This window comes from Mya arenaria, chromosome 15 (assembly GCF_026914265.1).
Source record: "Mya arenaria isolate MELC-2E11 chromosome 15, ASM2691426v1".
Taxonomy (NCBI): Eukaryota; Metazoa; Mollusca; class Bivalvia; order Myida; family Myidae; genus Mya; species Mya arenaria.
The window spans coordinates 17,279,312-17,299,076 of NC_069136.1; the positions used below are offsets into that span (position 1 = coordinate 17,279,312).

General features: G+C 32.8%; 1 long non-coding RNA gene across 1 annotated transcript; it reads right to left on the reverse strand.

The window, feature by feature from the left end:
• Positions 1-9,849: 9,849 nt before the first annotated feature.
• LOC128218832 (uncharacterized) lies at positions 9,850-16,432 on the reverse strand. The gene is made up of 3 exons (XR_008258477.1): positions 15,855-16,432; positions 15,500-15,553; positions 9,850-9,933 (listed from the first exon to the last, which is right to left on the reverse strand). It is a non-coding gene; the product is annotated as an uncharacterized LOC128218832 (long non-coding RNA).
• Positions 16,433-19,765: the final 3,333 nt, after the last annotated feature.

Below are 19,765 nucleotides of genomic sequence, written 5' to 3' on the forward strand. Positions count from 1 at the left end.
GCATCTTAAACCACATTTGAACTTTACTAGGTAGATTTACGCGTTAAATGATTTAATTTTATAGAAAAGCATTATATGCATTATATTACGTATATGTAATTTAATGGATTTGTGGTCGTTTGAACAAAATCGGTGTCTGTTAGCTCGACATCGTCATATTCCTTTGCCTTTTCAAGATTAACTATGTTAAATGAAATTCTTTCTGAATGCACCGATAATGATTAACATAAAATCAGTCATGGCCAAGAGGCTGGCAGTAAAACAAAGCTACTAAATTTCAGCTCGTTGTTTTGCGGTATATATCTCATGTCTGAATGTAATTATTCAATTATTCACGTGAAGACCAGGTGGCGTTTCAATGAAATGGCAATAATGTCATGTTCGTAGAAATGTAATAGGTTTCGACACTGTTCAGCTACGTGTGTGACCTTTCCGTATTTGACTTCAGTTGTATGCTACGTTTCTCTTTATGGGTACAGTACGATTAAGCACATGTTTCGAGACTAATACTAGTTGGTTGTTGTTTTCGTTTGTGAGTTGCATCGTTGTTAAGTTTAAAATGTGAACTTTTTTGTAACATGTTCATATATTAAAAACACGTACGGCTGAAACAGATTATTAGAGATACTGCAGATCACAATTGTTTCGGTTCTAATTTCAAATAGATGAAATATAAAATTTAACAACGATTCTATGGTGTTTATTCTTTTACAAATCCTATTTAAACATAAAACACATTTTAAGATAAAAGTGTCATTTTAAACTAAACAAGAACTTTCACATATTTCGTTATTCATTGATCATATATTTTGACTTGCTTTATCTCGGATGTTAATGAATTAACTCTTCCGAATACTGTAGATCACACGTACCATTGAATGTAACAAAATTCTAGCAAAAGAAATGAGTTTCGGTCGCATTAACCTTAAACAATACCAGACCTAATGAGATAGCAAAACTATTCGTCCATGTTTCAAGAGTGAGTAAATGATAATAACAATGCACAGGCGCAGAAAAGTTTAAAACACGTCTTGATACTATTTGTTGATAACGCGGTGAATGAGCGGTGTGTCACTCTTAATTTTCTCCTATCTTTGGGATCAATATAGTGACAGGACCGTTGCTATTCATTCACTTCTGCCCAAACGTTAATTAGACGTCGGGATCTTGTGACGGTTGAAGTCTGCATGTATGCCAGCCATAAAACTGTCCATGATTCAATCTGTTCCCCCCCCCCTTTTAGGGCATCATGCAACAACTCCTTTTCATTGCTGGCGAACAATTGACTATAACTGGTGCTTTGTTGATACATTCCGCTTAGTTATTGCAAGTATTCGACCTGCAGTATTGTTGTTTCTTTCATCATAATGGTTCAATATCCCGTGCGGAGTAGTCTAGGGTTTTTGTTAAAAGTAAACGAGCTTTCAGTGTTGCTTTTGAAACAAACCATCAACTCACAATCACTCTGAATGTTTTAATCTCGATGCAGTGTAAGATTCGAAAGAAATGACCAAATTGCAATATTTTTTATCAGTTTAAATGTGTATCACTATATTGATACAGCACGGATGTCAGTCCGTCTGTTGTCTGTATTTCACTGTTTCGTGTTTGCCCCGTTTCACATTAGCCCTTTCAAAAATGCCCATGAAATTCAAATGTTCACGACATTAAAACGATGTGCAAAACCCACATTCCAGACACGCAGTTCCAGGTAAAGGTCACAGTTAAAGATGAATCGAGTCTTCTCTTTATCACCTCAACAGTTTGATGGATTAAATGCTATCACATCGAGGCGACATGCAGATTTCACACTCCATTTGCAACGGCTCTATGTGGATGTAACTGTTTGATTCATATACATTATGTCCACTCCATTTATACTAAATCCGTTGAAGGACTTTCATGAAACTTGTTGACCTTGTCTACACGACAGGCCGAACTGACACTACCGACGCTCCGGATAAGGTCTAGCTCACTGTTTCATTTTAAAGGTTCGAGCCATAAATTTCATGTCGGCTCTATATTCCGTATGTAAGCACCAACGGACACCTCTTGTAGAGTATTTGTAAAATGTGTAAAAGCATTTATCTGAGTGACAGGGACATTGAATAGTTCAGCATGGTTGCTGTAGCCGCCCCAAGGTCCACCATCTGCATATATACATGCAAATGTAAACTTTAACTACCACGGCGACTAAGGTACCATGACATACTGAGGACAAATATTGATCGACTTAAACGGCGTTCAAAGGATTTGGACATGAGACAGAGACTCATTTCATATACAAGTTAAGTAAGTACATACACAGTTCACCTAATCCTTCTCATAATATTTGATAATGGTACCGCTATGGCACGGTCAATTTTCATTTTAACACTGTGGTATAATCTGGCCTTGTATCGCTATACTGAAAGCTTATCACGTGAACACACATAAATATCTTCTTCGACGTGCAAATAAATATGTTTCTACACCGTGCATATAGATATTTTGTATGAGATGCACATATATATATTCTACATTGTGCACACAATGATATATTATGCAGCTTGCACATGGACATATGTTACACATACAATATATCTCTACCAACCCACACCATAAATTGACGTTGAAGGTTCGGGCCCAATAAACTCCCATAACTGGCGGTTGCAAATATTGGCTTTACGGCCCATTTCCCCTAGCACCGATAAGCATTCTCTTTCCCCACCAGAAATGAAATCTTCTATTATCGTACTTTTGTCTCCCAGTCAGATGATTCCCAGACAATGATTTACATAATAATTGTTGTTATTTGAAAGTTCTCTGCACTTTTGTGTTTTCAAGATACGTATCACTGTTATTTTCTTTTTCTAACTCCTGCGATTCACTTCGTATCTAAGTTGTATTGTTTACCGCACTTATAAGTTTGAGATGTTTCTTCGCTTCCTGGGCTATTTGCAATCTATGTGTAATGTACAAACATATCTGCTCATGGCCACAAACACATATTACTTGTAGGTATAAGAAATATAAATTGACGTATCTATTGATGATTTCCGTCAGTGACACAACTTGACATTGAAATTACCTTCAAATATATGGTTCAGATTGCTACCTAGATATTATATGCAATAATTAAACGACATTGTCACGACCTATATAAGAAAATAAAATAATTTGTTTTCCCTTCACTACTCAAGTTTTTGGAAACCGTCAGTCTTCTTCGCTGGCTATCTTACAACCACTCAAACATTTGCCAATAACCCTTCTTGAAAACCTATTGTATTGCTCTGGGTTACAACTGCCAGCTCCAAATAAAGCCTGGTGGATCTATTTGTGCTAGTATTTTTGGGGGTGTTATTGAATTATTTCTGAGCTGATAGTGTCAATATGAATGATGAGTGATTTCATGATTCGTATTGATTATTCATAGAAAGATTATGGCTTTGGAATATGAACAATTTCCTATCTTAAAATATAAAATGATTCTAAATTCTTCATCAGACAGAAAACCTTCCATTTCGTGTGACTGCGATAGAGATAAAATCACGCCAACCAATCGGGTGCAGATTCGAATAGCACATGCGCAGATACATATTTGAAGAGCGAACATTTGTCTTTTAACTTTTGTGATTCGAACGATTATAGAAACATTAAGAGTTGCTCTGAAAAAATAATTATATGCTATTTGTTTTATTGTACAGAAATGATGTTCATGTTAATCCAATAAAGTGAATGAGTGTGAATATTTCATAAGGTTGTTGAAGTGACCATTTATCAGGTCACCATTCTGCAAAAATTAAAGTAATGTGATAACATTTGTATAAAATATGAAAAGCAGAAAACTTTCGTTTTGTTAATATAAAAACAAACATTTTAGAGTCATTTTCTTTTGTTTCATGATAAAAGTGCAATACAATCCAATACAATTGTTCATGTATTAAAATATCGAACTTCTTTCATTATTCGTAACGGTTATATATGATTGTATATACATGTCTCAAAAATTATTTTTAAGCATTTGAATGTAGCATTGTTTCCTTCAATAGTGTATAGAATATTTTTGTTACAATGGGTTTGTCATTATTGGTCAATCAATATGGTTTTGTTTGTATTGATCAACAGTTTTGTCAGGAAATACACAAGCATTGTTTGGACACTATACGAGTACCGTATTAGTTATATTAAAGTTAAGCAGTTGTACTTATAAGCTAATAGCATACCTAAGTATGCCTGATACAGAACTGCTGATTTTCTATTTCGTCCATGTGAAGTGTATATATAGTTCCAGCTGTCTGACCGTGTTTTATTGAATTATTCATGAGAAGACCAGATGGTTTAACAACGACTTGTCTGAGTTGTGAAAATTGTTTCCCTTTCTAGTATGTCCCCAGTTGTTATAGCACAAGTATTGGCGCTGAAATGTCACCTAAGTGTGTTAGCATTCCGTATTTTACTTAAGATGTGTGTCACGTTGTACTTCGTGGGTAAAGTACAATAAAGTACATGCTCGTTGATGTTAGTTGTTCTTTTTTACTGACAAAGGGTCGATTGTTCAAAACTCTTAACGTTAAAGATTAACGTTGCTACCAGTATCATTGTTAAAATTAAAGGGTTTTTTTGGTAACAGGTGCATATATTTTAATATTTACACCTCAACTTCTATTCCTTAAATGAACTGCCTTTCGGCAATTGCGTTTATCAATCGATGAACGCAACATCTTCGGATATGTTCGGATCGCAATTCATTGCATAACAATATACATGAAAAATGTTGATCTTGTAATTGTTTGTATTGTGTCAGCAGCTCCCGTAAAATATAAATCAACATTTTAGAAAGTATTGAAATTTTATTTCAAATGTATTGTTGCCATAAGTGTTTGGATTTTACGTTTGAAAGTGATTTCAAGTGGTTGATCTTTTCCCGCGTTATTGTGACGTCATTTGAAAAAAAATGCTTCCGGATACATTCGGGTCGACCTATTTACAGAATGGGTACGAAAGGGTTACTGAAAGGTTTTCTTAAATGAAATGAAGTATTTTTTTAACAATTATTGAATAAAACAATGAACTAATGGTGTAAATTTAAGAAATGAATTGCGGGGTTGATGTCATTATCGGGGATATGAACGCAATTTGGCATGTCAAAGTACTCCGGACTCCACACATTTGGACCAGCCCAATTGCGTTTATACCCCGATAATGACATCAAGCCCGCAATTCATTCCTTAATTAAAACATGTACAGCTGAAATGGGTGTCTCTAACATTGTTAATGGAAGCGCAGAACGCGTTGAAAGTATGTGCAACAAGCGTGATTTTACTTTTCTATTTAGTCTGTTCACATGCAATAAAAGTCGAATCCAAAAGATATTTTAAGTGATCAAGAACTCTAACCGATTAGTGCCTGTCATTTCCTAAAATGGTAATGTAAATCGATGATTTTTTTACAGTTAACTAGTTTCATAACAATAACTGATAAACCGAATTTTTAAATGTTTGTAGTAGGTAAAGTTACGCAGTGTCTCTTTTAGTCTTGAAGTTAACAACGATGAAATAGTGTTTTAATTTAACTAAACATTCATACATATATTTAAGTAATAATATGCGTAACTGATGTCATTATTAAGGTATGAACGCCGTTGGGCTGGTAAAAGTGTGTGGAGTCCGAATAACTCCGCGCGTACTTTAAGCAGCCCAACTGCGATCATATTCCCGATATTGACATCAATCAAGCAAATAATTATTGTTAAGAAAACTTCATTTCATTTTAGAAAAACCTCACGGTAATTCTCTCTCACCTATTCTATACATAGATCGACCAGACCGTAGCCGTAGACAGTTATCATGTCACGTCAAAATAACGCAGGAAACTTTAAATCATTTAGTTAATAAATTAAAACACAACAATTCATTTAACATATTATAAATTCACACTTTCCAATATATTGATTAAAGTTGTTCGAGAAAATACAAACAAAAGGAAGATACATACTCTTTTAATAATATGCGATGATTTGCGATCCGAACTTTCCGAAGAAGTAGCGTTCATCGGAAAGTATAAATATTGATATAGTTTAACTGGTTTATCTCGTAACAATCCGCAAAATGAAAAGGGAAAACGCAACTTTCCCTTTTCAGCATGGTAACATTTGTATTCAACAGAAACCCTTTGTAATGTCCTCAAAGCATTTCTGTAGGATTAGAAATATCTTTGGAAATATTACCAAACACTTCATAGTATAGTATTGAAGAGGTATAGTGTGGTTTTCAACATTTCTGGTAATATTCCCAAAAGTATCCATAGTATGCCAGGTTTTCTGGGAATATTACCAATTTGATCTTGAAAATTTGGTAACGTTACAAAAACATTTTGAAAATATTTCCAAACACTTTGTAGTATAGTATTGAAAGTTGCGGTGGGGGTTTCAACATTTGTGGGAACATTCCCAAAATAACCGATACTATGCCGAGATATTTTCTAAAATATTCTTCAACTATGAAAAGTCACAAATATTTGGTAATATTCCCAAAAAATGATGAACATTTTCTGCTAGGATTCTGAATTTAATGTCCAGGTTTTCTGGGAATATTACCAATTTGATCTTGAAAATTTGGTAACATTACCAAAACATTTTGAAAATAATTCCAAACACTTTGTAGTATAGTATTGAAAGTTGTGGTGGGAGTTTCACCATTTGTGGGAACATTCCCAAAATAATCGGTACTATGCCGAGAGATTTTCTAAAATATTCTTCAACTATGAAAAGTAACAAATATTTGGTAATATTCCCCCAAAAAATGATAAACATTTTCTGCTAGGATTCGGAATTTAATGTCCAGGTTTTCTGGGAATATTACCAATTTGATCTTGAAAATTTGGTAACATTACCAAAACATTTTGAAAATATTTCCAAACACTTCGTAGTATAGTATTGAAAGTTGTGGTAGGGGTTTCAATATTTGTGGGAACATTCCCAAAATGATCCATACTATGCCGAGAGATTTTCTAAAATATTTTCAGCTATGAAAAGTCACAAATATTTGGTAATATTCCCAAAAAAAGTGATGAACATTTTCTGCTAAGATTCTGAATATAATGTCCAGGTTTTCTGGGAACATTACCAATTTGATCTTGAAAATTTGGTATCATTACCAAAATATTTTGAAAATATTTCCAAACACTTTGTAATATAGTATTGAAGAGTTATGGTGGGGGTCTAACATTTGTGGGAACATTTCCAAAATAATCGATACTATGCCGAGAGATTTTCTAAAATATTCTTCAACGATGAAAAGTCACAAATATTTGGTAATATTCCCAAAATAAGTGATGAACATTTTCTGCTAAGATTCTGAATATAATGTTCATGTTTTCTGGGAATATTTCCAATTTGATCTTGAAAAGTTGGTAACATTACCAAAACATTTTGAAAATATTTCCAAACACTTTGTAATATAGTATCGAAGAGTTATGGTGTGTTTTTCAACATTTCTGGTAATATTCCCAAAAGTATCCATAGTATGTTGAGAGGTTTTCTAAAATTAATAAAAACTAGGGGTTGTCACAAATATTTGGTAATTTTTCTGAATTATGAACATTTTCGGCTAACATTTTAAAATTCGTCTTGGAAATAATGTCCAGGTTTTCTGGAAATATTACCAAAGTTAATCTTGAAATTTCTGGTAACATTACCAAAACCTTTCGGGAATATTACCAAACATTTCAAAGTATAGTATTTAAAGTTATAGTGGGGGTTTTAACATTTTTGGGAGCATTCCCAAAACTATCGATATTATGCCGAGAAATTTTCAAAAATATTCTTCAACTATGAAAAGTCACAAATATTTGGTAATATTCCCAAAATAAATGATGAACATCTTCTGCTAGGATTCTGAATAAAATGTCCAGGTTTTCTGGGAATATTACCAATTTGATCGTGATATTTGGTAACATTACCAAAATTATTTGAGAATATTACCAGATGAACTGAAACAAACTAATTCAACAAAAAGCCTTTGAAAACTCCACAAATAGTTTATGTAGGACCAAACAGTTCATAGTATAGTATTGAAAACTGGGGCTTTTCAACATTTTTGAGAACATTCCCAAAATAATCCATATTATGCCGAGAGATTTTCTATATCATTCTTAAACTAGAATTGTCACAAATATTTGGTAATATTCCCAAAATGAATTACGAACATTTTCCGTTATCGTTCTCAAATTCATCCTGAATACAATTATATTATCTTGAAATATTTGGAAACATTACCAAAACTTTTTTGGGCATATCAAAAGATGAATTGAAATAAAATAATCCAAAAGAAAAAGCTCCACGTGGGCTGCTGTAGGACATGAAACATTCTGGAAATATTACCAAAATCTTCATTGCATAGTATTAAAATTAACAGCAGGTTTTTCAGCATGTTTGTAATATTCCCAGAATAATCTAAAGTATGACTAAAATTGTTCTAAACATTTCTAAAACATGCAATATTCGCAAATGTTTGGTAATATTTCCAATAAAAATATAAACATTTTATAACAAGAGATGTTTGTCAAATATTAATCCCCACCACCCCCTGAGCGCCATGTTGTCAGGATTATTTGAACAATCGAAATATGCATGGACTTAAATGACAGCTGATTGGTCATTGCCATTGGATGACTTTTAGGCAGTTTAAAGAGTATGACCATTCAAAGTGTGAGGATAGTAGACATAGTGTTCAATCGTGTTCAGATGATAACAAATATTTGCAGATAAAATGTGTCCTCTTAGAAGGGAATAAGTAAATACGACAACATTTTAATGGCGAATATGAGTTATGACCATGACGTTTGACTCTAATAAGTGTTGATTGATAAGAAGACATAGATTACATATTCCTGGTTGTTTAAACCTACTAGAATGTTATTTCAGTATTACAGGTATGTCTCTTGCAATTTTACAATTTGACAATAATTATTTTAAATACAAGTGTGGACTTTCGCATATTATGATTTAAAAAAAAACACAGAAAAGAACAGAACAGACGTTTATAAGTCATATACATCAGAACATCGTCTAAACACATACACTTAGGTTTTTGATATCAAATGCTTGTACATGGTTAGTGCTATGGTTAAAGACACAAATATGTTGACGTAAAGGCAGCAGTATCAGAGGATGAACTAAATTAATAATAATAATAATAATTATTTGGAATAACATTACGAATACATACTGATTCTTTAACATAATCGCAGAGCTTAACCAGCTCATATTTATTGACAGAGTTAAATATATTTCTGGGAATATTACCAACTAAATCTTGAAAGGTTTGGTAACATAACCAAAACAATTCGGGGATTCTTCAAACTTTTCCAACTTCCAACTCTACAGTTGAAATCCTTCGTCTATACTTTTTCTCTAGCCCTGATGATCTGGCTCTGGGATACATTGCTATGAAAACATCATCTCCTACATGGCTGTAGACGTTGCACTTCCCCTGTTTTCTTAAGCTTTAATAACCTCCCAACTGGTCTGCCTTTTCCTGTTTTACTTGTCTGAAAAATAATTATAATTGATAAAACATTATCTATGAACTTTTTTTACAAGCAATTAAAATTTAACACGGTGCATAAATATGAACTGGTCTGCCTTTTCCTGTTTTACTTGTCTGAAAAATAATTATAATTGATAACATATCTATGAACTGTTTTTTTTAAGCAATGAAAATATAACACGGTGCATAAATATGATCTATTTGTTTATTGTTCTTTATTATTTAAAAATAATACATGACTTTATGGGGTAACTTAATTGTAAAAAGTACAGTTTTCTGCAGCAAATTTTTCCATTTTTGCAGGCAGTTGAATACATACATGTATGGGTTTCTTTGGTGTTGATGTATGAAGTGGCTGTGTGGGTTCCTCTGGACTAACAACAGCCAATGGTTCATCGGACTCCTGAATTAAACCGTCATTTTAGTATTGTATCATGACTTTTTTCCAGTTTTACTTCTTTATGTGCAAAATTAAATATAATGTCAAGAGTTTGTGCCTTCCAAACTTATCATTCTAATAGAGGTTACACAGGGTCACTGCTTATCAACATTTCTGTGATAATGATCTGAAGCAACACATAAGCCACAGTCTTATAAATACTCCTGACTGCCCAGCTGGTATTCAATTCCAATGCACATGTTTTAAACGAGCTGTACATCTTATTTTTAACTTTTTTGTCGTTCATTAAATTTCATATGATTCAGTTAACTTGAACTTTTAAGTTGAAGAATTAATTTTGTTGTATACCATTATACTTACATAAACAGTTTAGAATGATCTCTATTTGTGGGATATTATATATTTTTAATAATAAGAGCTATCACTAAATGTCATGAATATCCCCACACGCCCAAGTCAACTCATTTTAAATACGACCTCGTATGACAAAATTGAAGACCGAACACAAGCTATCGCCAGTTAGGCTGATAAAGAAATCATACGAAAAAAATGACTTAGATGTCCCTTTATCAATTTCAAGAACTGTAAAGAAAACATTGTGATTTCAGTTTTAACTTTAAATTTATCAATTAGCGTAGGCCAATTCTCTATGTATGCAAATATTTACCCCATTCTCAAGATCATTTTGATACATGCAAAAACTCACCACAAGCTTAACACTGCAGTATCAGTCAAAACAGTCAAAACAAAGATCATCTGGGAATACACACATTCAACAGCCCAGCAGGATGGCCCACTAAGTGGTAATTAATTGACTGGTACAATTTCATGGTGATTTCATGGACTGATTAGCCTTTTTCTCAAAATGAGGAGTAAATGGGAGGCAATTTCTCTGAATTGTAGAGCGCAATGGACTAATTTTTATTTTTCGCCAACTACCTTAGGATAACGGCAATCTACATGCCAATGGTACTTACTAAAATATTAAAATTCTAACCCTTGTAGAAAATTAGTTTTCAGTTTAACCGCACAAAGGCATATATTTATAAACCTATTGACCACTATACACGAGGTTATGAACACTTGCAATCCTACAGTTAATGCCGCTACTGAGCATCAAGCTGAATGCTCGGGCTTATCAGTGGAACTTATCTAACATAACTGTAAACTGACCACTTGACCCTTTCCCTGCTGGGAGCTGTTTGTCTGATTAATTTGAGAGTAATAGCTGTTCTTGTCTTGAGATTTGGGCCATTTTATGTTAGGAGGTTTTTCTTGGTATTTCAACTTTCGCTATCTTGATTATTAAAATAATTTTATTACCGAATGCTTTTGTATAAATTTTGTATATCATAGTTATTATTATTATTATTATTATTATTATTATTATTATTATTATTATTATTATATACGGTAGTCCAAAATCCACTATACTGACGTCCATCAAGTATCATTGTGCAATGTTTAAATGACGTCATAAAACAAGTTTGACATGAATGTAACATTTATTACGAAATCATGTATCTTTTAAGTGATTTAAACCATTGATATATATATTAATAACATGTCGATCCGGAATGTCTTATTCAACTGTTGTTGATGTTTTAAGATATTGATTTCAGTCAGTAAGCGCCTCGTGCGACTTGAGTCGAATTCCATCTCCCTTATCAAAACGCACTACTAATAAGTTATTACCCTATTATAAGATGCTTTAATATACACATATTTTTGCTTTTTCGCAAAGAGAAAATAATATGGAGAAAATATATATTTCTGGAAAAATGCTCTACATACATTGTATTACAGAAACATGTAATAAAAGTTCAGTGACTGCTGTGATTAAAAATTTACATCAACTGTGCATGTAGGAGTGCAAACGATCAGAAAAAGTTGGATAATTTTAAATATTATATTAAAATAAAAGGAGTCATATAACGTTCAAATATACTGGTATGATATCAAAAGTCCGGACATAGTGGTTTAAGATACAGTATTGCTTTGTTGTGATATATATATATGATATATATATAATATGGAAAGCTTCCATGAAGTGTGTATAATGTTTAATCACTCTTCTAATGAAGAATGTTCTCACACAACAATGCAAATTAAGAAGAGAAATCTTACAAAGAAAACAAACGTTGATTTAACTGTGTCAGTAAAGAAGATTTTAATCGCTGTTTCAAAAGCTATATTTTAGGATATGAATTTTCTAGAAAATTACATAAACTAAGATACACAAACATAAAGAGGGCTTATATAATTCACATGAAAAGTGGGCAATGATGTTTTTTTGAAATGCATTTTAGCAAATACCACAATGTCAATGTATCAATAGAAACCTATGAAAGTTCAGTTTCAACATCAAGGTAATATAGTGCTCAGATTACAAAAAAATAAGTTGTAAGCTGTGTTATAAGTAATAAGAATATCTAAGTACATCAATATATGACCTTATTTTTTGGCAAATGGTTAAAATATTACATTTCTTTTAATATTACATCTTATGCCCCCATAAAATGGGGGGGGGGCATATAGATTTGCCCTTGGTCGTCCGTCGTCTGTCTGTGATTCCGTCTGTAGGTAATATGCCAACTTGTGTTACTTAAAACTCGATTATATTACCTAAAGTCCAGAAACCTCGGGCGTTATTTAGGTAAGGACGTTTTGCATCTCGGGTTTCGTTTCCCACTGCACTTAGTAAAACCAGAGTTATTATAATTTAATCAAAAAAGTATTTCACCTGAAAACATACGAACCTCAATCCAAGTGATGACTTCAGAGTTTACAAAATTTAGACTTTATAATTATGAGACTGTTAGCAATTGGATAATGTTGCTATGATTTAATACGGTTGAATTACGCGTAATCATCCTAAAGTGAAAAATAGCAATGTATCAAGTTTGCAGTATTCTTTTCTTGTTCCAAAAATGCAGCAAAAGAAAGTATTAATTTTCATTTGTTGTGAAAATTGCGAAAAACATATTCTTTAAATATAACCATATATAACAAACTTCATTATAACTGCATTATTGACACTGTTAGATATACATGTAATACATAAATTATTATGTTTTATAAAACCTAAATATCCATTTCATTCAATTGTACATTTCATTGGGTATAATAGGGTTGATATTGATACTTTTGTAGTAAGTAGACAGCTAACGTTATCTTAATGAAAAGTATAAATAAAACTCCCATGTATAAAGTTATTCCGTTCGAAATTAAATCAAACGATAAGACTGAATATATTTTTTTATTTACTTCAATGTTTCATTTCTTTGCTATGGAATCAATGATTATGTTTTTTTTTTTCATTTTCATAAATAGTTTAAAACTAGAGTAAATGATATAAATTGCTTTTCTATAGTCATCGTGAATTTTAGTGCAGAAATCGTACTGAAGATGCTCTCTGATAAATATCCATTCTGACCCCAAAACTGACCAGGGAAGAGTGGTTAATGGGCCCCTGCTGACAGAAATTGGTTATCTCAATTACATGCATAATAAACACCTAGCTGTGAAGTGAGGCTTCGAAAATGGACCAACATCCAGAAACCTGGCATAAACTGTAGGACTGCTTGATATGGGCACATTGAAAATGATCCATGGAATAATCAAAACAATAACTGGTAACATGAATCGTATCTTGTTAACCAGTTAGAATGTACTTACTTAATGGAATTCATAAACACTTACTAGATAACCAGTTGAAGCTAAAGGCCAAAATGCATTTATAAATATGTGGTAACACGAATGTTATCTGCCGGTAATTATGTTCCTAATTAAGTGGAATTCGCTAACCATAACTAGATAACCTGTTTATGCAGCTAAAAGGGAAAAAGGTGGCAGTTCCGAGCACTTTGATGCCAGTTTTTAGTATTGTGATATTTATCTTACAGAGAACAGTTTCTATTAACTAGATAGCTTGATAATTATCGCATAATTAAGTGGTTAACACGAACAAGTCGCAGACGTTAACAGATTATCTGACGGCAGTTATGTTCCACCGTATGTATCAGATACATGAGGCCGATAACCTATGTTAATCATTTTGTTATTGTGTAACTTGTAAAAGTCAATCTCTGGAATGCTTTGATTGTGCAAACATTAGCTCCTACATCCTTTAAAGAGTCACATCAGTTATAAAAAATGTATAACTAAATAAATAGTAACAACATGATGGTTTCATAAATGTGCATATATACTTAATTATTGAAAAAAGTATACCTTTACACGTTTAGTAAATGCATGCAAATAACATTTAATGAATGTAAATGTAATACACGTTGTGAATTGAAGAATCACATTTAATTACATTTTAAAAAATATTGCATTCCTGAGAGGGCAATAGGAAAACATATCAACAGCATAACATAAATAACTGCACCTTGTTATGCTTGTAACGTGGGAGAATACTCCTCGTATTGCCCTTTCAAGAATGCAATACTTGTTTAATAAATACTAGCTAAATATTTCTGAATCATGTGTTTTTGAATTTCACTACAAAAGCTTCATGATACTAAGTATTTCTTTTTTCTATTTTACATCGATTGAACTGAAAATGTCCATCGATTATATCAATTATCCCTCTCAATGACTGAGTCCCGGGTCATAAACAAGTAGGCCAACCGCCTTTATTATGGGACCGTATAAATCAAAGTCGTATTTTCCTACCGGGATTCAAACCAACGACCTTAAAAGTCTGGCACCCAATTAGCCGGGTATAATGCAGGAAAAACAGGAACAAATCGTTCAAAGTTCTGATTATCAAACACTCAGCCATTTCTTAATTTCAAGTATGCCTCTGAATCACGGTATTGGGTGAATTATAAAAACTCTATAGAGCATTAATGAACAAAATATCACAATAATATAACGCGCATTCCATTAACATGAATTCCATGCGCATATAATCAAATAGCGCCTTTGCGCCGAATCTAATGAATATGATTAACCGAAGAAAATCGCATGCGTAAAGTAAATACAAATTGCAAAAACATACTCCTGCGCTGGAAATATAAAAAGCCGATATGTGCTTGAATTTATACTGAAATAGTTCTTTTGTAATTTTTGAAACTTTGATTTACTTAAATAAATAAAAATGACGAGTCTGAGAACGTCAGTGTAACTGATTTGTTTATTGTGTTTATTAAAGTTCAAAAGCAATGACCCTTAAACAAGAATCATACTGCAGACACTTAAAACCAAAAGTGAAAGTAAATTGCGCAGTAAACAATTAAATATTTTAAAGTTGAAATAATGCCATTATAGCTAAAAAACACCCGTTCCGTTCTATTGCATACAAATAAAAGTTTGTAAAAGTCTGTATGACCTTTCGATTTCTACAGATAACAACAGGTAGTGAATACTCCGAAACAATACAACTTTTGACATCCATCTGATAAAGAAATCAGAAGAGGTAGGCAGACATTGAGTTGTGTATAAAATGTAAACAAAATTGTTGATCTAAATACACACATTAAGAGTCTAAATCACTCAAACAAACTATAAACGTCACTGGCAGTATACATTTATTAAATAACAAAAAATAATAACAGTTTACCTTTAGGCTGAAGATAAATTCATCATCAAACTCAAAGATATGCTTTGACAAATCCTGAAAGGTCAAATATTATAATAATTATAATAGTCTTAAAAAACCATTAACTATGTTAAGCATACATCATACATATTTATGTACTTAATACAGTTTGATCAAATATCGTTATATTAGTAAATGGAATTACGTAGCATTATAAAATATAATGTTAATCTAAATTGAGCATTAAGATAAATTCCATGGTGTATTCAATACAAACATTGCTTTTAATCTGCCTTTACGACATAAAGGTTACGTAACTGCTTTACATAAGTAGAGTTATTTATATAAGAATATTTGAGTAAAACATGTAAAGTACCTGAGCATTTAAAGAGGTTTCCATTTCCTCAAGGGATATTCCTAATGTGTTGGTTTCTTCATCAATGACATCTTCCAAAGAAATGTTTTATAAAGATATTCCGAGATAATCCATTATTGATTTCAGCTAAATATTGTGGGAATTAGTTTCAATTAACTGATAAAGTTCAACAAAATTTAAGCAGACTATCAAAGTTGTGTATCCTAAACAGTTCAGTCAAAATCAATTTTATTTCACATTTTAGTAGTCATATTGATAAATCACATTCTGGATTGTTGCTTATTGGTTAATTATATCCCTCCGCAAATTTCTTAATTTCTAGACATTTTCCTTCAATCTTGAAGCTTCGTTTTATGACCTGCTGATGAGCAGTTATAGGCACTTGAACAACTGTTGCGGATTTCAAGACAAATATTGATCTGATCTTGACACTAATGGGCTTTGCAATTACAAGGGTGATATCTGACATCAAGCTGGTGTTACTGAGTGTTTTAACTGGTAAAATAAAACAAAGGTTTTACTATTGACTGATTTTAGCGTCAATCTAGTCCAAACTTATGAAAATAGGCTCTGGACTGAAAAAATATATATCTGGCAACACATTCAATCATAATAATGTTAGCTTTTGACTAAGCTGACAGTACAGTGACTAAAGCTGAAACAAATGACTAATAAGCATGGATAACAAAAACCTTTTCCCCATTTCTTGTCTCATACAGATCGCATTGCAACTGCATAATGTCAAATGTATATGAATGGTCAAAGGTAACATATTTTATTATCTGTTTAATTTAACACAGGTTATTGTTAATATGAATGCACATTTGTATAGTTTTGGGTCATCGGATCGATTTGTTGATTTGTTGATTGCCCTTACAGAAGTATACCAACCCTTCAGGTAGCTCATAGTGGTTAAGCACCTGACTTGCAAGCAGGGGGTTGAGGGTTCGAGTCCCGAGCTGTTTATAGCTGTGTATAACCAGAACTCGTTATGCCCTATATTGTATCAGCCCTACTTAGTTAAAAAGCACCATCTACAATTTTATTTAACAATACGTGTACATTATACTCATCTCCCTCTATATATGCACTTGTTTTCTCTTTATTCAACAGCATTGATACTGGTACTGTTAGAATGGGCGCTACCTAAGTAAATATCAAACAATATATCTTGTACATGTAAGAACTTGAATTTGATTGAGAACTCAATCCTTCCGTCTGTAATTTCAAAAAAGAAGTCGATTTTAAACCGAAACAATAACAGGATAAAACTGTTTTCATCCGTCTGATCGCGTCAATTTGTGGTGTATGCTCCTTTTCATAGTTTCAGACTAAAAGCATGAACATTGATATTGATATATGTGTATGTTACACGTGTAACTTATCACAGACACAGCTAATGGAAGTATTAACATCATTATTATAATTGTTATACGAACGCGTTTTGATGTGCAACACAATTTTTTAAATTACTTTATGTACAGCTCAATATCATAAAGCATTAATCATTGAAGGTCATTAATAGCAACTTGATAATGCAGGACGTTATATGTATGCGTGCGTGTTTGTTCGTTCATCGGTCCATATGTCCGTGCGTATGTTTCTTCTGTCTGTACGTGTTCGTTTTTATATGGATGTTAAAATGTAGAGTTCCAGACACATAACCTTAATCTTGACATTGTTATATTCATATAGACATGAATATACGATAAACATAAATACAAAGACGACCACGTCGTCAATGGTTGCGACAACAATCAAAAGGATTATGACAACGGTGATGACAAAATGAACATGATATTGAAGACAAGAACTATTACGAATCTGCTGATAACGATGGAAATAATAATGATAACAATAATAATTTAATGATTATGCTTATGATGATGATTAATATTATTATAAGTATTATCATGTCCAAAGAGCATTCAACTTTAGCAATGGTACGTCACATTGCAACGAACAACGGTGTTCAAAATATTGACACGAAAATATGTAAGAACATGACTTTTAATTTTTTGCCGAAAAATGTTTGGTTAAGTGCAAACAGAATAGAGACATAATAAAATTGGGACTTTTGCAATAAAACAAAGTGCCATACCAACTTTAATTACATACATGTACTATGTTTTAAACTACACGATTGTTCCAATTATACTATTAAAGTCCGAAATAAAATCGATATTATAGTCACATGAAATAGGCGTCTATACGACGTCTAAAGAAACACGGTAACTTAACTGACTATCTAACAGTTAACATTTTAGATTTGCTCCATTGCAAATCTTCTTCTGTAAGAATAAAGCTTGGCAGATAAACAACTTTTATAAAATACTTCAATAAGTATGATCGAAGAAATATATATCTTAAAGAAACTGTTGTTTTCCATTCATTATCAAGATAATAAATTGGCTCCCCGGGAGGCCGCTGACAAGATTATTTCAATATTGTACAAAATTAGCATAGGGACCAGCGTTTAAAGTAGATGAACCAATGTTAACGTGTATAAGAACTCTTGCACAGGAAAAGATGTTTGATTAATGACTTCATGTATAAGTCTTCAATGTGATCTCATGATGACGCAAGTAACATAGATAGTCTTAGTAATCTGTTGCAAACAAAAAGATTGCGTATGCCTTAATATAATAATACATATGTATTACAATTGCATCACCGTAAAATCAATTTAACAATTCACTAGAGTGACAGGTACATTTGTTTATGTTTCAAGCATTGGTTTTACTTATCATAACAATATTACATTTTGATTCAGTGCGGCGAGTGCCTTTACTATGGTTAATTTAACGATTCTCATTTTTCGTTGGAAAAATCTAGGAACATACTGAAAGATTAAGATGTTAAGAAAGTGTATAAGCTTTTTCACCAGTCAATTTATAACCACGCCCCCTCCCACATATCCGGCGGGATAGCCGGGGAAATGGGCCGTATTTTTACCTTTCAGGTAGCCCGGTAGTGCCGGGTGAATGATGTGGTTTTGTCTTTGCGCCAAAAATAGCCAGGAATAGTCTTTACTTGGGTGCGGGGGAATTTTGCGAGGATTTTACCACTAGTTTTTCCCCGAAGGACGGGGATCATGGCTGGACCAAAAGTCAAAGTCCCCGCTAATCCACGGACCTGGGAGGAGGGGGGGGGGTTGGGGCGTGGTTACAATTGACTGGTGCATTACGTTGATATACAAGTATGCAGTGTCTATGTAAATGAACGTTACCTCCGTAATATTGAATGCAGCAAACGTATGTTTTAGGTACAATCTATGCATTACTATTATTTTGTAACCGTAAGTAAACTATATATAATCAGCAGCATAAAATTACAAGTTTTCGTTTCAGAATTTTTTTGATATTCATTTCTTTTTTTAGCATCACATTTACACTTTAAGAACTTCTTATTGTTGCGTTTTCATCATCGTACTGTTATGTTTTGAACATCGTACTGTCCTCTTTTCACCATCGTACTGTCGCGTTTTGACCATCATACTGTCATGTTTTCACCTTCGTACTGTCACATTTTCAACATCGTACTGTCATCATGGGACTGTCGCCTTTTTGCCATCGTACTGTCATGTTTCACCAACGAACTATCATGTTTTCAACGTGTAATGTCATGTTTTCACCATGGCACTGTCGCCTTTTCGCCATTATGCTGTCTTGTTTTCACCATTGTACTGTCTTGTTTTCACCAGTATACTGCCTTGTTTTCATCAACGTACTATCATGTTTTCACCATCGTACTGTCATGTTTTCACCTTCGTACTGTCATGTTTTAAGCATTCGACTGTCTTCTTTTCGCCATCTTACTGTCTTGTGTTCACCATTGTACTGTCGCATTTTTACCATTTTACTGTCATGTTTTCACCTTCGTACTGTCATTTTTTCTACATGGGACTGTCG